The sequence below is a fragment of the Agelaius phoeniceus genome, chromosome 3, assembly GCF_051311805.1.
Source record: "Agelaius phoeniceus isolate bAgePho1 chromosome 3, bAgePho1.hap1, whole genome shotgun sequence".
Classification (NCBI taxonomy): domain Eukaryota; kingdom Metazoa; phylum Chordata; class Aves; order Passeriformes; family Icteridae; genus Agelaius; species Agelaius phoeniceus.
Window position 1 is genome coordinate 25342118 of NC_135267.1, and position 18070 is coordinate 25360187.

At 42.8% G+C, this 18070-nt stretch overlaps 1 protein-coding gene across 5 annotated transcripts in view; it reads left to right on the forward strand.

Annotated features, from left to right (window-relative positions):
* HTR1E (5-hydroxytryptamine receptor 1E) overlaps positions 1–18070 on the forward strand; it is a 39810-nt gene that overhangs the window by 3129 nt on the left and 18611 nt on the right. Inside the window, exon 2 of one of the 5 annotated variants that reach the window (XM_077174902.1) lies at positions 16931–17077. The exons of 3 other annotated variants lie outside the window; for them this stretch is intronic. The gene's annotated coding sequence lies outside the window, so the exon portion shown is untranslated. The remainder of the gene's footprint in view (positions 1–16930; positions 17078–18070) is intronic. One more of the 5 variants, XM_077174901.1, reaches the window with a different exon arrangement.

Here is an 18070-nt window from a genome sequence, read left to right on the forward strand (position 1 = left end):
GGATCTCTTCCAGGACACAAAGGAAGCAGTCTCATATATTAAAAAGGGAGGGGAAAAGTTCCCAATGCAAACAGCAAGAAAAGCCTTAAATCCAAACAGTTGAAACCTGTTTGGAGTGTCAAACACATGGAGTACACCAGAAGAAAGAAAAAGGTCACCAGGCCAAACTCCACTCCATCTAATTACATTAAGTCTGTCAAATTAATCCCTGGCACAACTTGACTGAAAATATTTCTCTGGGTCTCCTCTGTAAAGTGACTAGAGTATTAAAAAGACAAGCACCTATTTCTCCACATGTTCATGTAAATATTTCTGTTTATGAACAGCCCTCTCAACAGCATTTGGCCTGTGTAAAATGAAACACCTGCCCAAGATTTTACTTCTGCAAACAGCTGGTGGATTAGCCCTTCTAAACCTTTTTACACAGAAAATTTTGGGCTCTTGACAGTCCTGGCAGTAACAAATGTGGGGTCTGTGGAGGCCACTGTGGTGGGAAGTTCAGCAGGTCCAGATGAGGTCAGAATTTGAATGTAGCTGAGGTGAAGTAGAGATGTGATCTGCAGAAGTGAGTTCAGGAAGGACAGGTAGGGAGCATCATGCTGAGCTGGGAATAATCTGCTGCACAAATGTAGTATGGAAAGCAGCTTGCCTGGTAGCACTTCTGCCACTAAAAAAAAGCAGTGCTGAGAGGAAGACAGACCTTCCACCATGCTGCACAAGGAGGATTGCAATCTACAAAATATGTGGTGGGATTTGGTCCCACAGCTCGATGTTGGTGAGGTCTTGGCTGAAGGAGTCTGCCACTTGGGACACAGCTGTCAATTACCTGGTGAGGGTGCAGGGAAGGGCTTAAAAACATGGCCTGAGGGAGATTAATCAGGCTCTTTAACCTCAAGAGTGAACTGAAGCAAGATGTGCTTGTGGCCTCCAGATTTCTAAGTCTGCTCCCTGTGCAGCCAGGATGGACTCAAGCCCCCCTGGAACCATGGTGTTGGACCTGCTGAGAAACTTCCCACAGGGAAGCAGCAGCTGTACTCCTATCCAGGCAAGGAAACACCCTGAAAGAGTGACAGGGTATATCCTTAGATATCCTGGGCTTGGGTACCCGTGGCAAGGGTGCTTTTGTAACAGGGAGCTACTCCTACAAAGGGGTGTTTTTCTTTAGTCCCACAGGCAGCAAAGTCATCTTGGGCAAAACAAAGTTTGGGTGTCTACATTATTTAGAAACAGAATAAGCACCAACATCCACCCCAACATCTAACTCCTCTGCTCACATGGAACTGCCCTTTTCCTTACTGTTTCCTCAAATCCAGAATGGGATCAAGGAGCCAAAATGCTGAAAGTGAGGCCACCCTATTGAAGACAAAGCTTAATCTTACAAATGGCAGTTGCCAAGGCTGTGGCTGATGCACAGGGCTTTCTAAATGCCAGTTGTCTTTGCTGGCTGGATCCTTTTGCCCAGCTGGCAGCTTCTGGCAATATATAATCTGCCTGCTCTCCCTGGAACTGCAGGGAAATGCCTCACAAGGTGACTGCTGGGGGCAGGGGACATGTCCACTCCTGCCTCTGCTCTGGACACCACCCACACTGCCAGAGTTTCCTTCTCCATCCCCTATAAGCACCCATTGCTGGGCACTTCCCTTCCCAAAGGGCCTGTGGGACATGGGGTACAGCTTCTTCCTGCCCAGCCCCATTCCTGCAGAAAGGCACAGAGGGACGTCTCTTTTGGAGCAGGCAAATCAAGTATTTGTCTGTTGCAGAAGCTCAGACAAATTTGCCTTTCAAGGTCACTCATGCTCTCCCAGGGGTCTGTCTGGGATCCTAAAAAATGGAGTTTTTGGTAGCACCCAAACCATCATTCACTCTCTGTGGCACTATCAAAATATACACAGTGGAACCATACCAGCAGCTCATCAAATACAATTTAAAATGTTTGGGGGGCAGTGTATTGCAAGTCCCCAGCATTGTCACCTGGTTACTACCACTGGAAACCCTGTTCCTTTACACTTCTGGCCAAATGCTGTGCCATCAGCCTGGCAGGGAACAGGATGCACTGAGACCTTTAGCACCACACTTGCAGAATTATCCCTTTTTCCTTGCAAGTACACATATCCTGGAGGAATATCATGCTGACAGCTTCTAATTATGCTACTGGTTGATTTACCAATTTATGCTCTTTTAAGAGCTAGAAGTCAAGGAAGGCCAGGAATGATCCCTTCCCTGAGCCCACATCTCAGATGAAGTGGCATCTCTTTGGCAGAGCCTTTCAGAGCAGGGGAGGAACACACATCCAGTTCTCCAGGATGGGCAGCCCCCATTCCCAGCGTGGGCTGCCTGAGCCTTTGACTGTTTCCTGTCCCTCCAGACACCCTCTTTTTGCCTCTGAGTGTTTTTGCAGCTGCCTGTGCCGTGGCAGTACCCCACAATTTTTGACAGGGCCCAAATACACTGACTAGCTCCAGATCCACCTCTTTTTTTAATCTGTTTGGAAAGATTTTGGTTTATACTTATAGCATAAGCAGCACAAAAAAGGCAAGATAGTTACAGACCTACACATTTATTTGCTTTAATGTATTCCTCCTCACAAGCTAAATTAGACAGATATTTCTATTAAGGCTTTAGTGGTTGTGGTTCACTTTGTATGTTTCTTTTTTATAATCAAGCAAGCCAGGCTATCTGCTACCCCAGACAGAGATTGCTACCTGCCCTGCTGTTCTGATCCTTTGTCCTTTTTTCTTTTCTTTTGTTTTAATACCCATTACAAATACTCATATAAATACCCATTTCCAACTAGGATAAGACCATACAAATGGGGTCCCACATAGCAAAATGCTCTCATGAACTGGGTCCCACGGGCTGGACACTGTGCTGCTTCTGTCTTCCAGTGTCTTTCCTGTAGGAGACAAATTTGAAGCCAAGCATAAAAACTGAAAAGCACCATTCAGAAAGATTTATGATCCTGTTTCATTAGGGATGCATATGTGGAATTATTCCCTGCCTGAAAGCACTGACTCAGAGCTCACATGTAAATTGCCAGGATAATTCCACTATTCCATGTTTCACAGAATTGAATGTTCTGTGCCTTGCTTCAAGTGTTTTGTTGATGAAAATTTTTCTATTTTCTCATAGAGAGAGTTTTGTAGTCTGTTGAGCTGTAAGTATGTTGTCCTGACTTACAAACACACAGTGACTGCCAGTCAAATTAATATCTTAATTTTAAACTGGACAGCTTCCTATCAGCACCACTCTGTTCCTGCAGTAATGCTTTTAAGTAGTAGCATTTCTCATATGTGTGAAGTTCTGCATGAGGGGAAATACTTGGAACTTAACAAAGCTCTATCCATGTTGTGTCTTAGCTTCATATCCCAAAAGATCCAAAGGTGCAAAACCTAAGTTGGCTGCCAAGCAAGACCCTGTCATGAGTGTGGGTGATCATAATACACAGGCACAATTCACATGTTTATACCACAAATAACTTAATTTTGATCTATTTACAATGACATTTCATTAAAGGACATTAAAACAAAGTGCTTTTTAAATTGCTGAAATGGGTGAGTAGTTAGCACCTGGTTTGGAAAGTGAGTGAGGTCTGAAATGGGTTACAAGCAGGCACACATTTGTTTTGTTTATTAGATATTTCCCAACTGATTCTGCCAAACTTGTTAGGATCAGAACAGTCTGACCAGAGTGAAGCAGCCCACCTGGGTACATGCTGCCCCAGCTCTGTTTGACACAGCTTGCTGTGTTAGCTGTCACTGCCCAGGTGGCTTTCCATACAATTCATGTTTCCCTGAGTCATGACAGTTAAGTGTCCACTTTTCTCTTCCTGGTGAGACTAATGCCTTTCTAGCTGTTGTATTTCAGAGGCCAACATAAAGCAGGTAAGTGCTCTGGCAGAGCAGTAAATATTTGATAAAACTGCTTTGCATGGTGTGAGTGTGAACTTCACAGTGTGGAGACAGCTTAAAATCAAATTATGCTGTGCATAATCTTCTTGAATTAAGAGCCCAGATTGTTACTGGTTTTGTTCACTGGACTGAAACAAAGATCTGAAATTCCTGAATAATTGGACAAATTATACATTTGAGCTGGTATGAATAGAAACACTCACCTGAATTACAATTGCACGTTCCTGCTGTATGTGTATCTAAGCCTTTCTCTGGGCTGCACTTCACACAGCAGCTGTTTGCTGAGCCTTAAGAGAGCTTTCAGGGGTATTGAAGCACACTGTGTTCCTCTGAAAAACAGCAATCATCCTGTCCATGTTGGAATTCCTCCCATGGGTCCTCAAAAACTCACCCATTGAACACAAGGAAAGGCTGGGGGAGGCCTCATTAGCTATTTGAGCCTTTTGCTAAAAGGGAGCCTCTGGTCTCCTTTGGATATTTTCCAGTTGTCAGGTAACATATGGACATAGAAGAAAAAGCCCCCCTCTTAACAGGAGAGAACAAAACAAACACAAAAAGTAAGTAAGAAATAGTAATAAACTCTTATTATAGTATGAGAAACAGTAGTTATCTAAGATCCTTACAATTTGTGCTTGAAGAAGACTTTCTGTGATGGGACTGTGCTGCCTGACTGAGCCTCTGTGGGATCTGAGGGGTCCAAAATGCTGTTTGGGCATAAGGACTACAGTCCTAGCTGCTCTTACTTGTGGAGAAGTTTGGAACAAGAAAACAGGGAAATTTCTACACAGAATTATTATTATTATTATTATTGTTATTGTTATTGTTAAAGAAGTGAAGCCAGCCCTGCATTTAACCTCTTAGTCATGTTGATCTCTGTGTTGAGGAGTTTGAAGCAAACACAGATTTTCTTTTCTCCCTGGTAGCTGCAGAAGTGTCTGTGAAAGACAAACAAAATGGAGACATCTTCCATGAACAGCAATTATGTCAAATATGCTCTTCATATTAAATGAAAATTGACACTTCTTCATGACTTAGTGTAGTCCAGTTGTCTCTTAGAAAGGCTACAGTATTTAGTGTCAAAATACCTGTTTTCAGTCACTGTTGGTTTTAGGCTCTGTCTTATGATTAAACATACATACTAAGCTGCTAAGAGTAAATACATATCATACAAAAGTAAAGATTCCTTGTTTCCCAAGTGTTTGATAATGGAAGAAGTGGTTGCAGACACTTCACTAAAAAAAAACAAAACAAAACAAAAAACACACAGACAAAAAGAAAAAAGGAGAATACTTGTCATATGTCATAGAGGAGGAAAAAAACATGTAAAGAAAATTAGATACACTAGAGACTTAAGCACAGCTTGCTTTGAGGCAAGTTTGATATGTGGGTGGGTGATAAATATACTGGGATTTACTGGTGGAGGTATTTGTAAGTGTTTTCACTTGTTGTCAAAAAGCACAGCATGGATGTTTGGAAACTTACAATCCTGCAGTTTCTGCTGACTGTTCCTGTTAATAAGTGCTAGCAGAGAACCCTGGCCTGTGCTGATGAAGAGCAGCCAGAAGAACAAGTGAGAACATCCTGGCCAAGCCTTAGGGACATCCAAGCTCAGGGAGGGAGATGAGCTTGAGGCTCATGCTGCGGCATCACTTTGCATTGCCAGAAAATCTTAAATCTAGAGCGTGGCAGGTCCAGGCACCAGGGCCAGGGGAGAAACAAGGAATTGGCCCAGTCACAGCAGTATTTTGGAAGAAGAAATCCTGCCAATTTTCTTGAGTCCCTGCTATCTCTACAAATTCACTGCACATGCTTTGGGGGTTTGTCCATGTCCGCTGGAGCCAATAGAGGTCTGGGAACTGCTGAGCATGTAAATGAATTTTTAATATATAATCAGATAGGGAAGAAAACGTTACTTAAATGTCTTCCACAACCTATTAAAACATTTAATTTTTCTTAAGCTCATTTACTTTATTCTTTGGTTGTGGAGAAAGTTTTCAAAGGTAAAATTCTATTATCCTGTCTCCTTTATAGTTTGGGGAATTCAGAAGGTGGGACTAGATCCAAATGCAGGCTCTTCCTAAAGATATTCATATGTACTGGAGCTTTTGCATACCCTGTGTATGAGATACCTTAAAATGGGCTGCCACACTTAAAATGAACCTGAAGCTTCTCCTCATGGACACAGTGACCTGACAATCATCACCATCTGCCAGCCACACTCCACACCATTCAGTAAGGCTTGTGACCAGGGGACAAGTATCTCATTCATCCCTGTCTGTGTTCACCCTGGCCATCTCCTGCCACTGATTCTGCTTGGCATCAGAGGAGGATTGGGGAAAAAATACAGATTGAAAGGGTGGTTCCAGAGCAGCCAGACTCAAATGATGGTGAGAACCTTGAGAGTTTGCCACCTTAACTAAAGCAGTTTCCAACAAGTGAATGACATGGAGCTGCATCCATGCTTTATGGCTGCCCCTGATGTGACAGCTCCTGTGTCCCTGATCAGCCCCACACCAGAATATTCCTTTAAACACATACAGGCTTGTCCCTTAAAATGCTCCTGGCTCTCCCTGCTGTGCAGCTGTGCCCTGGGACCTCCAGGTGCACCACTGCCAGCAGCAAGCAGTAGAGCTGTTACCACACAGGCTTTGGAGCTTGAACTTAGAATGGAAAATGTAAGAGTAGGTTAAAAATGCAGAGGCTAGCATTTGTCTCATCTTGTGCTTTAATTTTTACAGCACGGCTTAATTTGATGTTCTCTTTTTCATGTATAGCACATTCTAGTCAGCCATTTAATAAGAAATTCACCTAACATTAGGAGTCACAGTAATATAGTCCTTATTTACTGATAGATTTATAGCCCAGAAGCTTGCAGACAGCACTGTGTCAGCTGTGGGATGATTTTAATGTGCAGGCAGCATTTTCATGGATAAAATTTCCATTCTTTCATAACCAAGCTATTGCTTTCTAACCAGGCACACAATGGGCATTATTCAAGAGGGGGAAAAAAGATATCTTTCTTTCAGAAACTATATTTGGATGCATGTAAAATCTCTCTTCTCTGTGTATTTAATTCATGATACTGATGATACCATTGTTTATTTTCAGAAAAATGTTTTTTCTCTGAAACTGGCTTATAAAATAATAGGTTTTAAATATTGTCTTCAGAAGAAAAGCATGGTAATTTTATTTTTAGTATTTTAGGCATTAAAAAATTGATTCAACAACATATAGCTTAATGGAACTTTTAATGTAACAACCTTTAAACAATTTCACTGTCCAGTACAGTAGTACCAACGCTGATGTAATTTTGGCCCATTTTAGCTAGTGTGCTTTTAAGCTGTTCCATGGGGCATGAAATCCTGCATGTGTGGCTCAAACTGTGGCAGTACAAGGCTGAGCGACTCTGCGTGATCATGAAAATCATTCTGAAAATCAACCAGTCTGAATTTCCACTTATGCTAGAATGGTTTCTGGCAGATAAAGGGCAGGGGGAGGGGAAGAAATACAAGGATGTTACAGGGTTGAAAGGAGCTTGAAGTACACAATGCATGTAAAAGTAGACCTTGGGCAGCGATTACCAACCAGTAAGAAAACCATCAGCAAGTTATGTCCACTGATAATTGCCACATCCTGGCCATCTAGCCATGCCTAAAATTATGGAGTTAAATGACCAAAATTCCTAGGTGTTTCCTTGCATTCCTGCACTGAAGTGTCAATGCAATGAGATGTAGGTAGTCATTGGAAAGATCTAGATGGTCAGTGCTTCTTGTGGAATCAACGTTGCCTTCAGAAATGTCCCTGGACAACTGACTATTAATAGGTCTCAAAAATGATGTCTCTTTACCTAATACCATCATTCCCTCAAAAATTATATTCAATTTCTCTTATAAGCCTGTCAGATGTGCTAAAAAATACTGCCCTAAATTGCTGATTTTGTCAGCTTATTTAGGCATAAATTTTCCTTGAAACCATTTCCAGCACACTTTCTATCCTTCATATTCAATTTCAGCAGATGTGTTGATGCATCACCTACTTCCAGTTACCCTCCAGTGTTAACCTTTTTGTGCCAGCATTTATCCCTGGTTGCATTATCCTTTGCACTGAATTCACAAGTGGATGTGGATGTAACCAGCATCTTTGGAAAGAACCAGAATGTCTCTATTATGTCAAGATCTCTACACCTTCACCTGTAGACTCTTTTTAAATCAATGTCATCCAGGCAAAGAAAACTACTTCCTATGACTCAAAAAAGCCTTACATTTTTCTGACATTTTGTGTTCCAAACGTAACCTAGCTAAGAAAAAAACCATGACTGATGGTTTCATGGGGGATGAAAAGTGAGCTCTGTTCTTTTAATGGCCTCTGCAAACTCTGTTAATGTCCTTATAAGTGAGATATATTCAACATCAGCTGGTTTTTTTAATGGCTGTTGCTTCAATTACTAGAAAGTATTGCTGTTGTTTGTACTGCTTCTGGGACTAAAAAAGAAAAGGACCTGGGTTTGGTTGAAGGAGAAATCCTGCTGGTGTACTTCAGTTGGACCAACCCTCTGGCTCTACTGTTCTTGAGGTTTCTCAATGCATCATCTTTCCAGGATGGCCAGATAGATGGCAGGGAGCTCAGCTCTGATTTTCTTCAGCCTTTCCAGAATTCTGACTTTGGTGAGACTTTCAACCACCCCAGTATTCCTTAAGTGTTGGTTTGGGGGTTTTTGTGCTTTTTTTTTCAATTTTCCCTAGTCCTGTGATGCTTGGCCACTGTTTGCAAGCAGCAACACCACTCATCCCCAGGAGGAGGGAGCTGGTCCTGACAGCCCAGCCATGGTGAGAGGAGACACAACTAGCATTCTGTCTGAAAACTGCTCATCCAGTTTCTCTCTTGTTCTTTGCAATGTAGTCAGGGAATATGCACATATCCCACAAAGAAGCACTCAGGAATAGAGTAAAAATCCAGTGAGGGAATATTGCTGGAGCACTTCAGAGCTGCTGTAGTTGTGTAGATGATGTGCTAATGCCCTTCATTTCTAGCTGATGTTTTCTCTTAATATGCTCTCTGCAATGGCAGAGCATATGCACCTCTCTTGGACTTAACAGACTGAGACACTCAAGGGAGGCAGGCAGATCCTTTCCTTTAGTCTCAGAGCCAGAACCAAACAGAAACAAGGATAGAAGCCATATGAAGCTGGAGGGAGAGCACATTGCCCCTGTCATGAGCTAGTGACAGTGAGACAGGAGGGGAGAGAAATTTCCCTCTAGCAAGCAGAGCCTCTGAGCTCCCATTTTTAGCCCAATGCATTTCCCCAAAGCCCCACACAGGAGTGTGGGGATAGGATCCCTTGCTCCCTGTCCCAGCAGTGAATAGCCAAACCAGCAACTGCCATTACACACCAGCTTCATGGATGCTTGCTTTCTTCGACCTGCATGTTCCTTAGAACGAGCTGTTAAAGACTGTGTAGAATGTTTTTACATGTTCTTCTGATTTAAGGACATCAAATTCTGCCACTATTGCTTAAGTAGTGCTGGTTTTGCTATTTCCCAGCAGAAATTAGGCAGAGGATCTGGGATTCAGATGTTTGAGATTAATGGGATTGCTCAGTCGAAGCAGTGACAAAATAGAAAGTTATTCCTAGTAGAAAAAGTAATTAGTCCCCTTCAGATCTTCAGTTTGACAGTAGCACTAACATCAATTATTCTCTGTTGGGAATATTCCATTTTAACAAGGTTCACTGTAATATCATCCTTTCTCAGTAGTAATCGGAAGAAAGAAGGCCTTTTCAAATCATTGTCTTGTTACCTTGAGATTTTTAACATTTAAGCCTCCCACTTATCAGCTGATGCCTTGCATTGACTTCAGCACCTGAACAATTCCAATACTCTCAAATGTCTGGAAATGAACTCCTTTTTTCCTCCCTCTTTTTTTTTTTTCCCTGGCAAGAGAAAATCAACAGTGTTTCCAAGCTAAAAGGTATTGTAGAAAGTAAAGTTAAAATCCTCAGGGTGGAGAAAATATGTCAAAATAATCTGGCAAAGCTATGAGCCCTGGTCTCAGGGAGAAAAGGTAGCTCTACTGTACTGGTTTCAGCTTAATCATGAAGCTCCAGGTCTCAACTCTGTTCCTGCTGGTGACAGCAGTTTTTTCAAGGAGAGCATGCCATCAGCAGCTTCTTCCAAAGGTATTAAATTATCAAACTCTGAGCTCCTCAGGTGCAAAATACGCTTTTTTGAGTGGCGCTGCTGTCCTAGTGCACACATCCTGGGGAGCTTCACAGAGCCTGATGCAGTTTGTGCTCAGGCCAAGGAGATCCTTCCTCCAAGCCAGCATTCCTGATGAAACCTTGCAGCCCCATGCAGAAGTCACACTTTCACTTACTTTCTAACCTTGGTGCTCCCTCTCCCATTTCACCATCTCTAATCCAAAAATCCCATCTCCAATTTAGCATCATGTGTTTGAGACTGTTGAAACATGCTTTAGGAGATTTAAATGCACAGCTGTGTGACTCAATCCCCTAGATAGGTTTTATAATCAGCCTTTATGCATAGCTCCAAGTTATTTTGAATAGAGGACTGCTGAAAATAACCAGAAAAAGAATTAAAGAAATTTTAAATGATCTCTTTTCCCACACCTCCAGATTAAGATACTCTCTGGTTAAATATCTCTGAATAAAACTGTTCTAAATTAAATACCGGCTTTGGTGCTATATAAGATGAAGCTGGCAATAAAAAGTACATAATATCCCATCAAGATGCTGAAGTCTTAATCCAGAACTCATTGGGAGCAGTGTGCACTGCTGCCAGCACACCTGGCCACAGTAGGTGTCTCACAGAGTGCTGTACCCTGACGTGGCCCATTTCTGCCTGCCTGGATTTGCTGTTCAGATGTCCAGGGCAGATTGCCAGCTCCTTCCCAAATGACACCTTGGGAGGTGGTGAGACAAAATTAAATCACTATTGTGACTCAGTCAAAGAGTAGTGAGAAACCAGTGAAGGCTCTGGAGCAAAAGAGTCTTATGAAGGGTCTTATGTGGAGCAGTTGAGGGAGTTGAGAATGTTTATCTTGGAAAAAAAAGGAGGCTCAGGGGAAACCTTACCACTCTGTACAACTAACTACCTGAAAGGAAGGGAATGTTGGTCCCTTCACCCAAGTAATAAGCTAGAGAGCAAGAGGAAATGCCTCACATTTCATCAGGAGAGGTTTACATTGGATGCTGGGAACAATTTCTTGACTGAAAGGGTTGTCAAGCATTGGAATGGTCTGCCTAGGGAAGTTGTGGAATTGCTATCCCTTGAAGTGCTTAAAAGCCGTGTAGATGTGGCACTTAGGGACATGGTTGAGTGTTGGACTTGGCAGTGCTGGGTTAATGCTTGAAATGGATGGCCTTAAAGGGATTTTCCATTTTCCGAGAGCTAAACCATTCTGTGATTCTGTGACTGCTACAACTGGACAACATCCAGCTTCAATCCATGGGGCCTCCAGAAGGGTCACAAAGTTGGGTGTTCTTTAAGAGCTCTCAAAAACCTTTGGGTTCAGCAGGGAAGCTGTTCTGTCTCTGGAAAAGTAGAGGGCTCCTGCCAAGATGCTTGCTCCTGGCTGCTATACTGTGGAGGCAGTTAAGTTATTGTAGGGCCTTAGATGAAAATGAAAAGGCATATTTGAATCCAGTGCTGAATACTTTAACTTGATAATTTGAAACATTTATATGATTCTATTGAAACCCTCATTTTAGTTGATGGGGTTGTTTTTGCAAATAGTTCACAATTTCAGGTCACTTTTGAGATGGAAACATCTTAGAATTGGTTGTAAAAGCATTTTTAAAGTAACTTGTGGCTTATTTACTCTGTCACCAGATCATTTCATGTGCTAATGCACTGGGAATGTCAAGCTGTGCTAATAAGAACAGTTTTTCTTCTATTTGTTGTTACTCCTATGTAAATATAATTAAGGCAAAAAGTGTCTGAGGGGTGCCTGGTCACATGCATTAAATTAGCTTCCTTTTTGGCTCCTAAGGCAAACACACCCAGAGCTGCAAGGTCTCTGGGAAAGACCCAGGGCTTAGGGCAGCACCTTACCTGCTAGCCCCTGAGCCCATGCCTGTGCTGGTTCTGTGCAGGAAATCATGGAGGGTGATTCACTGGGAACTAAATATGTGTCTCATCTTCAGCATGACAGCAGATCCAGCAACTGCCTCTGGAAGTACTGTCACGTTTCATGTTAGGCTTGTGCTCCAGCAAATGCAGAGTCTTGGGAAAACTGAGATTGGAAGATTTGGGAGTGAGTATTCCAAAATTTGTGTGAAAATTGAGATTTTTCCGCTATCTGCCAAGAACTCTGTGTTAGTCTTATGAAAGAAAGGTATGGAGTGATCTCAAGGGCATGTGTCTGCATATCTGGAGAGCATGAGCCAATATGACAGCAAAGCTTCCATGTAGCACAAGGGTAAGTACACAAGGGCACACTGAAGACATCCAAGATGCAGAGGAGGACAATCTTAGGACACAACTATATCTTAAGGGTAAACTTTGAAACTTGCTAATTATTCTCTAAAGCACCACAGGGAACTTGCAGTATTCAGTGGGATTCTGGCTGGGCATGAGGCATCCAAAAGGTAACTTCATCCATCTGCTGGAGGCTTCCGTGTGTCAGAGACCAGGCACACAAAAGGGTGGCTGGAGCCCAGACTACCTAGCAAGCAGTCTTTTGAGGTACTCTCACCATACAGACAGTCATTTAGGCACTGGTTTGTGCATGCTGATGACCCCTAAAAAGCAGACTGGTTTTGATTAAGTACCCAAGAGTGGTTTCAGATGCCTGATATAAGACCTTTTCAGATAAGGAGCCTAGCGTGACTTGGTCAAACCACTCCATCACTACACCATATAATTTGAAGCACATAATTTGACACTGTGTAATCCATCAGAGTTCATCTAGCTCAACTAAAAATGACTTTTGTACATGAATATATGAAACCCTAATGCTGTCCCATTTTCCAGTTCCCATAAATTAAATGTGTTCAGTAGAAGACTGAGAATACATAAGTGAAATGATCAAATCTCTGCCCTTTTACACTGGCAAAAGGTTGTAGCAGACTACAATTAAAAAGTAGTCATAACTTGTGCCACAAAAGAACCCTGGGATGAACACAATTAGAAAAAGAGAAATGATGGTATGTTGCCTCCATATGACAGAACTGCAGATGGACAGTGAAGTGTCAATAACTTGAAGTGAGACTGGCTGCTGTTGTTGCTATTTTTTTTAACCTACTCCAACATCCTGTGCCAAATAATTTCAACAGCTTCCAGCTATGAGGAAATACATTGGCAAAATTTATGGCTGTAAGCATATATTCAAGAGGAGGATGGAGTAATTCTCTGTGCTAATCACTGTGCTGTCAGCACACTGCTGAATTGTGAGTGTTTACTGGATGATGAACATAGTGTTAGGAAAAAAACCATTGTTTTTCTGTTTACATGGCTTTTTTTTATACTAGTTTCACCATCTTAACAAAATGTCAGATACAGTTGCCTCACTCTGGTTCCAGCAGAGAGATCAAGTGGAATAACCTGTCAATACAATAATGCTCACAAAGATGCAGGGATGAAGACAAACCATAGTAAGATTGGTAGTATAGCAGCATCGTTAACCTTTTTTTCTTTCCTGCACTAAATTTTCCACAGACAAGAGCGTTAGTAATTTTAACTTTGATTGAGAACTGCTATTATCCACTCACAGCATGTGGGAGCAAACAGGCACTTGGATAAATCACAAAAAAGAAAACCACTTAGCATGCTGCTTCCCTCAACAACACCTTTTTGTGAAGGCGCAAGGCCGAGTGCTGCAGTGAGAGCACGTGTGAAGACAGAAGCAAGGCTGCAAAAGCCTCCTCAATCATGCTCAAGGTCAGCCCCTCTCAAAGAAGACCAGAAGGTCACATTTGACTTAAAAGGTATTCTGATATGCTTAAAAAATTTAAGTAATTAAATAATTCAGTGAATGAAAGCCATCAGGATTCTAATGCGGTGTTAATGGGGTCTTTCAGAAATCACGAAGATGAGTTTCATGAGTGACACAACTGGAGCCATTAGCAAACTCATCCAAGAGGAATTGTCCATTGAAGGTGCAGAGGAGCATGAGGAGGAGCACAAGCATTCCTGTTTGTGACCACTGCAGAGAAACACCTACAGATACCTTCTGAACTGCCTCACTTTGCTCCTGCAGGCGCTCAGCCCTCGGGTGTGTTTGTCACCCTTCAGCAACAGATGAAGCAGACAGTGACTCCACTAACGTGAGTATGCAAGAGGCCATCTTCTCTACAACCAGTGCTGCTCCAGGAGATTGCTGGGTGAGAAGCAAATCAGACTGATTTGAAACATGGAGTACTTCACACATGGTCATTGAGAAGAGCACAACTTGCTGGACAGTCTCCACAGAACTTCAACACTCTTTTGGAATGGCGTTTCCTACCCAAGTGTGCCAACTGTGTCAGCGTGACAAAAGACAGCTAGTCCTAAGGCCTACAGCTGCTCCTTTGACATGGTTGGGACAGCCTCCAGAATAAACTTTGAGCTCCTACTAGCTCTTACTGGATGTATCTTTGATGCCAAGGCCTCTGCAAAGTAACAAAATCAGAGGAAGTTTGGAACTATATCTGTGCTGTGTAGACTCCAGCAATAAATTACTCCAATACAAAGGTCTAATAGAGTTAATAGAGCATATAAAACTGTCTATTATGTGTCATCATATTTAATTTGCTGCAATAACCTGGAGATGTCCAGGTTTCAGCCTCTCTTTTGCAACCACCTCTGAGAAATGCTGTGCCAGCTGAGCAGCGTCTGTGTCACCAGCACCTCTGCAGCAACAGGCAGTGCAGTGCTTCCAGAACATTTGGCTGCTTCTCATCTTCCATTATGGTCCCAAGTGAAGCAGCACTATGGGGAGAGCCACAAGGGACCTATGGCCTGGTCATCCCCACAAAGAGTGGGCATGGAAGAAGGAAGACCCAGCCTTCGGCCACCCACAGATACATCCTCTTATCTAAAAAAACTTTCCTAGGTAGATAGGCATTTTTATTTAAACTAGAATAAGATTAGATGGCTGGTTCCCTCTTGTATTTTCTTGTAATAAGTGTGGCAGTGGCTGTAATCATAAAAGTAATTTAGGCTGGACCTCCAGAGGTCATGTAATCCAACCTCCTTCTCCAAATGTAAAAGACAGGTTAGTCACCTGCAAGTATGTTGTGCCATGTGAAGGATCACATGAAATGATTGTTCAGGAGATTAAAGGTCTCTTGGGAAGGGGCAGCAGAGACAATACCCATCTCCTTGTTGGGCAAGAGTGTTGATCTGCTGCAGGGTAGGAAGGCTCTGCAGCAGGATCTGGAGAGGCTGGATCAATGGGCCAAGTCCAATTATGTGGCATTCAACAAGGCCAAGTGTCAGGTCCTGCCATTCAGACACAACAACCCCACGCAGTGCTACAGGCTGGGGGAAGAGTGGCTGGAAAGCTGCCCAGTGGAAAAGAACCTTGGGGTGCTGGTCAACAGCAGCTGAACATGAACCAGTGTGTGCCCAAGTGGTGAAGAAAACCAGTGGTGCCTGGCCTGGATCAGCAGCAGTGTGGCCAGCACGACCAGGATGGTGGCCAGCATGACCAGGATGGTGGCCAGCCCCCTGCACTCAGCACTGGTGAGGCTGCACCACGACTGCTGTGTCCAGTTCTGGGGCCCTCACATGAAAAAAGGACTTCTTGATACTGGAGCAAGCTGGTGAAGGGCTGAGTCCTATGAGGAGCAGCTGAGGGAGCAGGGCTGTTCAGCTTGGAGAAAAGGAGGCTCTGGGATGACTTTATCACTCTCTACAACCTCTTTTCAGGCAGCTGTAGCCAGGTGGGTCTTGGCTTCTTTTCCTAGGGAACCCACAACAGGACAAGAGTGTCACATCCATATTTTCTGAAAAATCCCTTCACCCAGGAGTTTTCTCCTGGGAAGCTGAGAAGCCGCCAATAAAAAGGAAAACAATCTTATCTCATTTGTTTCTCCTGTGTTGTGCTCACATGTGGAATGTGTTTGGAGATTGTTTATCCAACAGGTGATTGTTTCATTGGTTTCTGCTGTGAATTATTTTGACTCATTGGCCAATTACGGCCAAGCTGTGTTGGGGCTCTGGAAAGAGTCACGAGTTTTCATTATTATCTTTTTAGCCTTCTGTAAGTATCCTTTCTGTATTCTTTAGTATAGTTTAGTCTAGCATTCTTTAATATAATATAGTATCCTAAAATAATAAATTAGCCTTCTGAGATCATGGAGTCAGACTCATCATTCCTTCCTGCCACTGGGCACCCCACAAATACAATACAAGAGGATATAATCTCAAGATGTTCCAGGAGTGGTTGAGACTGGGCATTAGAAGGAATTTCTTCACAGAAAGGGCTGTTGACTTTGGAACAGGCTTCCTAGGAAAGTGGTGGAGTTACTGTTTCTAGAACTGCTTAAGGAAAGACTGGACATGGCACTTAGCTCCATGGTCTAGTTGACATGGTGGTGTCCAGTCAAAAGCTGGACTTAATCTCAAAGGTCTTTTCTAACTAAACTATTTTGCAGCTCAATGACACCAAGGATGCTGCAGCTGGAGACAAAGGATAACAGGGAACAGCCACTACATGTCAGAGTCTGCCTCTGAACCTCTCATGTCCTTCCTCAGTGTGTGAAGGTGGTGCAGGGCCAGAACCACCTCCCCGCAGAAAGTGCCTTGGACTCACCAATGAAGTCCTCAGCAGGACAGAACAAACAGAGTGCCCTGGGCTCTGGGGCAGGTGTGCTGAGGAGATGTTCCAGCAGGGGTAGAGCACTCCTGCAAAGGCCAGTCAGAGTTCTACATTCCTTTGGACATATTCTCTTTTGGTGACTTCTGAATTGTAAATTCTGTATCATAAGTGGTACCATATAAGCCCAGAAATAAACCCAGATAACAGTGACACAGAAGCACAGCAGCTCCTTTTCTTAACCCAAAGTCTGCTCTGTTTCATAGGTACAATGTCCTAGAGACTCTGCTATATGAAGGAAGAATATTTATCTTGCACAAGTTTTGACAGAGGAGATTTTTTTCTGCATGGTAGAGTCTTCAGGACCATCCTGTTCAGAATCTAACTCTGTTCAGTTAATGTCACCCAGGTTGGTAAGTGTTTGCTTTAGTGACAGAGAAGAAGTGTTGCCTAGTGAGCAGTGTGCACATTTCACAAAGCAGGAAGGGTGTTGGGCCTGGCAGCCTGTTCAGAAAGGATTAGAGCTGTTGTCTGTGTGGATGCTGCCCAGCATCTCCCACTGCAGGTAGTGCTGGGCTGGGTATCAGCTGCAAAGCTGACAGAACCTAGGAAGTGAGACAGCAGCAGCTCTTCCCACATGGGATGAGGAAGCCACAAATGCTGTGAAAGAGTTGTTCCAGCCCATTCTAGGGTGAACAGAGTTCATGCAATGTTAGTTCCTTTTCTTTTGTTACCTGGGGGGCAGATGAGTCAGCACAGCTGTGGCATTCATGATTAGAATCCAAATTCTCAAACTGATGAGGATCTTCAGGTCCATGGACTTTCATTAAGTATTTAAAGAATAACATACTCGTTGTACAACTTCACAGTAATACTGTATGTACAAAGCATACACAGTGCATACATTTTTAGTGCCTCTGTGAGTTAGAGAATGTATGCTGCTTTAATGTTATAGAACTGATGAATTTTAAAACACTTTGCTATATTTACCTTTGATCCCACAATAAGTTCTACCCAAGCCTGTATCTACTCAAGCTTCCTGAAGCAGGTGTCTGGTAAAGCTAAAAAGACAAACATCTTCTATCCCCTCATCTTCCCCTTCATTTCTGAGGCAGAATAAATTGAGGCTTTGCTTGTGCTGCTGATTGAAGTATTCTGGTTTAATCCAGAAATTAATATTTCTGGATTAATAAAATTAAATTAATACACACAGTAGGTGTGAAACATATTATGCTCTTAAAATCAGTCTTCTACCATTGAGAGAAGCACCTGGAGGAGCACTGAGGTGGAATTCTGGTTAATTCTTTTTTCCCATGATCCTGTCCTTGTTAGCATGATATTAATAGATCTTAATCATTTTCAGTATTAACTGCTGCAGCAAAATCCAACCCAGGGCAGGACAAATG